The sequence below is a fragment of the Leucopleurus acutus genome (genome assembly GCF_964270905.1).
Source record: "Leucopleurus acutus genome assembly, chromosome: 15".
Classification (NCBI taxonomy): domain Eukaryota; kingdom Metazoa; phylum Chordata; class Mammalia; order Artiodactyla; family Delphinidae; genus Leucopleurus; species Leucopleurus acutus.
Genome location: NC_139157.1, coordinates 9,720,868 through 9,726,890, shown reverse-complemented (window position 1 = coordinate 9,726,890; position 6,023 = coordinate 9,720,868).

The window sequence follows — 6,023 nt, the reverse complement described above, 5'->3', positions numbered from 1 at the left end:
ATGTTGATTCTTCCAATCCAAGAACATGGTATGTCTCTCCATCTGTTTGTATCGTCTTTGATTTCTTTTTTTTGTGTGTGTGTGTGTTACGCCTCTCACTGTTGTGGCCTCTCCTGTTGCAGACACGCAGACTCAGCGACCATGGCTCACGGGCCCAGCCGCTCCGCGGCATGTGGGATCTTCCCGGACCGGGGCACGAACCCGTGTCCCCTGCATCGGCAGGCAGACTCTCAACCACTGTGCCACCAGGGAAGCCCTTCGTCTTTGATTTCTTTCATCAGTGTCTTATAGTTTTCTGCATACAGGTCTTTTGGCTCCTTAAGTAGGTTTATTCCTAGGTATTTTATTCTTTTTGTTGCAGTAGTAAATGAGAGTGTTTCCCTAGTTCCTCTTTCTGATTTTTTGTTGTTAGTGTATAGGAATACAAGAGATTTCTGTGCCTTAATTTTGTACCCTGCTACTTTACCAAATTCATTGATTAGCTCTAGTAGTTTTCTGGTGGCATCTTTAGGATTTTCTGTGTATGGTATCATGTCATCTGCAAACAGTGAAAGTTCTACTTCTTCTTTTCCTATTTGGATTCCTTTTATTTCTTCTTCTCTGATTGCCATGGCTAAAACTTCCAAAACTATGTTGAATAATAGTGGTGAGAGTGGGCACCCTTGTCTTGTTCCTGGTCTTAGAGGAAATGCTTTCAGTTTTTCACCACTGAGAATGATGTTGGCTGTGGGTTTGTCATATATGGCTTTTATTATGTTGAGGTAGGTTGGGTTTTTAATTTTTGTTCTAAGGCATGAAGGAAGAAGATTCCCATGCAGTGTGGTCATAGAGAGCTGAGCAGCTATGAGCGTCTTCGTCCTCAGAGCTCTCCCAGCCAGCCCCAAGAAAGCCATTTCCCGCTTCTCGGCTCACTTGGCCCCAAGCTCAGACACGGGGGAGTCTTGTTCAAGGGCCCTGTGGTAGCGGGAAGTCACTTTAAAGACCACCTAAGGCAGTGTTTCCCACCTCAGGTTGGGTTCCATGAGCAGGTCACTGAATCAGTTTAGTGGCTCTGCAACCGTGGGTAAGCATCAGGTAAATTGATTTCACCTGTAACCTGCCTGCACTAATCAAGGTCCCTTTAAATGTTGCTACCAAAGATTTGCATGTCCTCCAAGCAGCAGGTGGCCGAAACAAGATGTTTGCCTGAGTCCTTTCCCAGGAACTTGGCGTCAGCTGCATCTAGTTCAAGCTGAGCTGGTTAAGACTGGTTGGGACCACTGACCCTCCAACTGGGCATGCGCGAGTGTCCTCTTGGTGACCTTTAGACGTCAGAGCCCCCCCGCCGTAGCTTAGTTACACCTGCACAGAATAACAATTATTGCACCTTTTTCTAATCACCTTTTCCTACACTCCCCATGCTCCCGGCACCCCACACACCTCAGATCGCCCTGCTGCTTTGTTCTTCATCCCATAAATATCCCAATCCCCTTTGCGTTCAGAGACGTGAATCTGAGATATGTTCCCTGTCTCTGCACTTGGCTGCCTTTTGAATAAAGTCTCTATGCTGCAAACCTCGGCATCTCGGCAGTTGGGCCTGCTGTGCGTGGGGCAAAACGAACCTGGTCCAGTAACAGATCTAGACTCACATTTTTTTTAGGTGGAATGGATGAGACTAGAAAGATTAGACCTGGAAGTGTCAAATTGCTTTGCCTGTAACAAGAACAAGCGATGTACTGGACCTGTGCATCGATATAGATATTTTCTCACCATGGGCCCCATAATGACTCCACAAACCTACCACCTCTCCCCGCACACAGGCCGTAGCACCTAAAATTCCGTGTTGCAGACACTGATGTCCTCTCTCATGGAGCAAATATGTTATCTGACCATGACGGGAGTCACAAATATTTTAGCAAACGTTTTATTAAATTATATTAACTGGCAAAGAGTAAGATGCAGAGGGCAAATAGGTTTTAGTAGGAAAATGAGGGCCTGGCAGGATAAACTTTTTGGAGGTGTAAGACTTTAGAAATTTGGGAGTTTTGAGAAGAAAAACATTAAAAAAAATAAACCCAGAGCAAATGTAAATAAACATAATGCTGACCCTAAAAACCTTTATACACCTAGACTAATGTGTTAGCTTAAAAAAAACACACATGAAGGGCTTCCCTGGTGGCACAGTGGTTGAGAGTCTGCCTGCTGATGCGGGAGACACGGGTTCGTGCCCCGGTCCGGGAAGATCCCACATGCCACAGAGCGGCTGGGCCCGTGAGCCATGGCCACTGGGCCTGCGCGTCCGGAGCCTGTGCTCCTCAATGGGAGAGGCTGCAACAGTGAGAGGCTCACGTACCGCAAAAAAAAAAACAACACATGAAAACATTGCATGTACCTTGGTTTGTTCTTGACAACTGTCAAGTTTAACATGTTTAGAAATATAAAAGAGTAGGGGGAATAAAGGCAGTTGTTTGGGGTTTTTCCTCCCAGTTTTCTAGGGAAAATGATAAAATCCTCTTTAAAAAAATAAATTGTTGACAATGTAAAGAGGTGTTGCAGGCCTTAGCGTTTTAAGATGTCAGCTGAGAGGAAAGAGCAGAGCGGCTGCGTCCGGGCAGATCCCGAGCTTGGGCAGGGGGAGGTGGGCCCACAGCCGTGAGTCCGGGGCCGCACATCGGTTCCCTTGAGGCCACTTTTTGCAAACCTCACCTGTCTTCCTCTTGTTGCTCTGAAACATGGCAGCTTTGCTTGGCTGTAAACTGATGGCCGGGCCACACTCAGTGGATGACGCCTCAGAACCTTGCAGGACGCACACGGGGAAGACCTGTGTGTCACCTGTACAGTCCACTCGCATAGGGAACCGCTTCTAATTCCAAGGGTCTCCTTCGGGAACTGAAAACTTCTGTTGTGAAGGTCACGCGCCAACGACAAGGAACGGGGGACACACGGAGGGTAAAGGCAGGTGAGGCGGGAGTGCACAGGGCGTTTTCAGAACTCCCTGTGAGGGAGAGGGAGCGACCTCCCTCAGTCTGGTTCTGTATAACCACTTCCTGTCTCCCCTCTGCCTGACTCTGATGGCAGCGAGCCGAGCCGGAGATGCCGCCACAGTCCTTTACAGCAGCACCTCTCAAATTTCCGGGGGGCATCAGAATCCCCTGGAGAGCTGGATAGAACACAGACTGCTGGGCGCACCCGCAGAGTTTCTGACTCAGTGGGTCTGGCGTGCAGCCTGAGGATGTGCATTTCTAGTAAGTTTCCAGGTGATGTGAATGCCCTGGCTCTGGACCACACTTTGAGAACCACTGCGCTGAAGTCTGACTGGTTGGTCTGTTTCTGGGGAAGGGGTGAGGGATGCCAGGAATCAGAGCGATGAGGAGTCCACGGGAGAGAGGAGAGCAAAGGGGATGGACTCCAAAGCCACTTAAACCCACCACCAGCACAGCTTCCACCCAGGTGTCGCCAGTGTGCTGAGATTGTGTCGTCATGAATCGGGTGTCAGCAAGTGCTGGGCGAGCAGGACTTACATTGACCAGTCATGTCTTTGTGCCCCACTCATCCCTGGAAGAATTCACAGCAAGATCAAAGATGATCTACAGGGTGCAAAACGAAGTGTTTTCTTCTCAATTCTTTGTCGTGCCAACGCCCTCCACTCATTGTGTCCATGGTCCCTCCAGGGGATCCTGGCACAGCCCAGAGGACAGAAGTCAATTCTTTTGTTTTCTTTTTCTTGGCCACGCCTTGTGCACAGCATGTGGGATCTTAGTTCCCCGACCAGGGATCGACCCCGCGTCCCCTGCCGTGGAAGCGCGGAGTGTTACCACTGGACCACCCGGGAAGTGCCCAGAAGTCAGTTCTTACCCTGGAGCTTCTACACAGACTTCCACAAGGCCAGGCAGAGAAAATAACTTGAAGAAAAAGACCCACTGCGTCCAGGTATAAACAAAGGTTTAGGAGGATACCAACTGGCCAGTGTTTTCCACCACAAGGAAAAGAGTTTAGAATTCTGTCTGCACTGAAGGAAGGAGATTTTTGAGCAACCCTTGGTGGGGCCTCAGCGCAGGAAGCTGCCCCTGTCCATGGCTTTGGGGGGAATCTGAGGGCAGAGGGGACCGGGACCTCGCTCCCTGGGTCAGCTCTAAGGAGACAGCTGGTCTCTGCCGGTCAGCATAAGAGCAGCTAGCGGAAATCGCAGAAGGTCCTCAAAAGCAGAGACACAGAGAGAGCCCCATGCCCTCACTCCAAGGCCCCACTGGAGCACAGCGAAGCAGCTGGGTGTGTCCTGTGCCCCCACCCAGGTGGAGCATCTATGCATAGATCAGGAAACGTGCCTTCAAGACCCATTTCTTCCATCTGTTGGGGAAATTCCTGATAACCTGGGTTTTGCAAGAAGACAGCATTTTAGTGCCATATGCCACAGATTCTTCTGAGCAAACACACGGATCTGTAATGTTTATGGTGACACTAGGGTGGCAGTGGCCCTCCCCGTGGTCAGATGGGGCGACCGCGAGCCGATTCAGCCAGAGGCAGGGGCCACAGCCTCACTGCTGCTGCTGGAGACGCCAAAGACACCTCGTGGGTTGGGGGGGTCACATCTCTGCAGAGACGTGATCCAGGACCAGAGGCTTGTTCCCAGGGTCACAGCGACTAACGCCGCGCAGATTCTAGAGGAGCTCCAGGTACCTTTAGTGTGATCGCTGTGGGCTCGAAGTTGGAAATGCGCTGTCTCACACCCCGGTTTGTGACTATGGCATCCGTACCTGCCACAGAGAGGGGCTTGGTTCCCCCCCACGTGGAGGTTCTGCCTCACTGGCTGCAGGGCAACCCAGGGACGAATAGGCTCCCTGCCCAAACCCCCTGCCTCCTGGCCTTGTTCTGGTGACACCAGCCTCTCCTCCTTGGTCCCTGGGCTTGGGACCCCACTCCCTCAACTCAAATCACTGTCTCTAAAACACCCACCCCATCAATCACCAGCCCCTTGCCTTGCTATTTAAATTTTTCATAGCAGTTTTTGCTTCCCGATGTTATGTTATATATGATATTGAAGTGGTTTATATTCTGTTTCCCCCGATAGAACATAACTTCCATAAAAACAGGGCCTGTGTCTTGCCCACTACTGTATTCCCAGTGCCCGCAGCAATGCCTGACACATAGTAGGCGCTCATTGTTTTTAAATGGCTGAAAGGCCTTCACGTGGAGGAAACGCCACATCACAGCCACAAGAGCACAGACCCCAGAGCCCATCCTTCGGAGGCTGCGCTCACTGTATTTGTCCTGCTGCCCTTGGCTCTGACCTCAGAAGGCCCGTCAATGTATAATTTCCCGACTGACTGCAGGAGAGTTTGAGAAATACAATATCCTGCGTCTGGGGGGAAGATTCTACGTTTCTCTCCTTTGTGGATTTTTAGCACAGTCCTCATAATTGCTGGGCTTAATGGTATGTAAATGCTGCTAGTTCGAGTTTAAAAAACAAAAACAAGCAGGCAGTGGGGGCCATCTCCCACCCTAAAGCAGGATGAAGCTCCCCGCCATCATCCCCGCGTGGGTCCCTCGTGACGTCTGTTTATGGCCATTTCACGACTCATTGACCCTCCACCAGAGCGTGAGTCAGGGAGAGTGGAATCAATAACCCGAACCCAGCCTCTTAGAAATAGCTTGTCAGCAGCTCTTGGCCAAGCTCTGAGAGTAAAGAGAAGAGGTCTAAATTGTCCCTGAAGCCAGAGTTTGGATAATCTGCTGCTAGAGCAGAGGCCCTCCCAGGGCAGGGACTAGTGCCTCGTAAGTGTTTGGATAAGGAACGCTGGGCCCGTGGATCTGCAGATCCCACCCTCCACACCTACAGTTCCCTGCCTGCTTGCTCCGGAAGAACAAACCCAGCCACGTCCTTTCCCTGTTTGAGTCCTTGCTTCTGCATCCTCGAACCGGAAACTCCAACAGGCCTGAAATAGCAGCCTCCAGCCTCTAGCCGCTAACCTCCCTCAGAGCTCTGGGCTGCCTCCTGCCAGGTCCGCCCTGTCCCCTCCCCTCTTCTCGGATTATAGCCCCTTTCT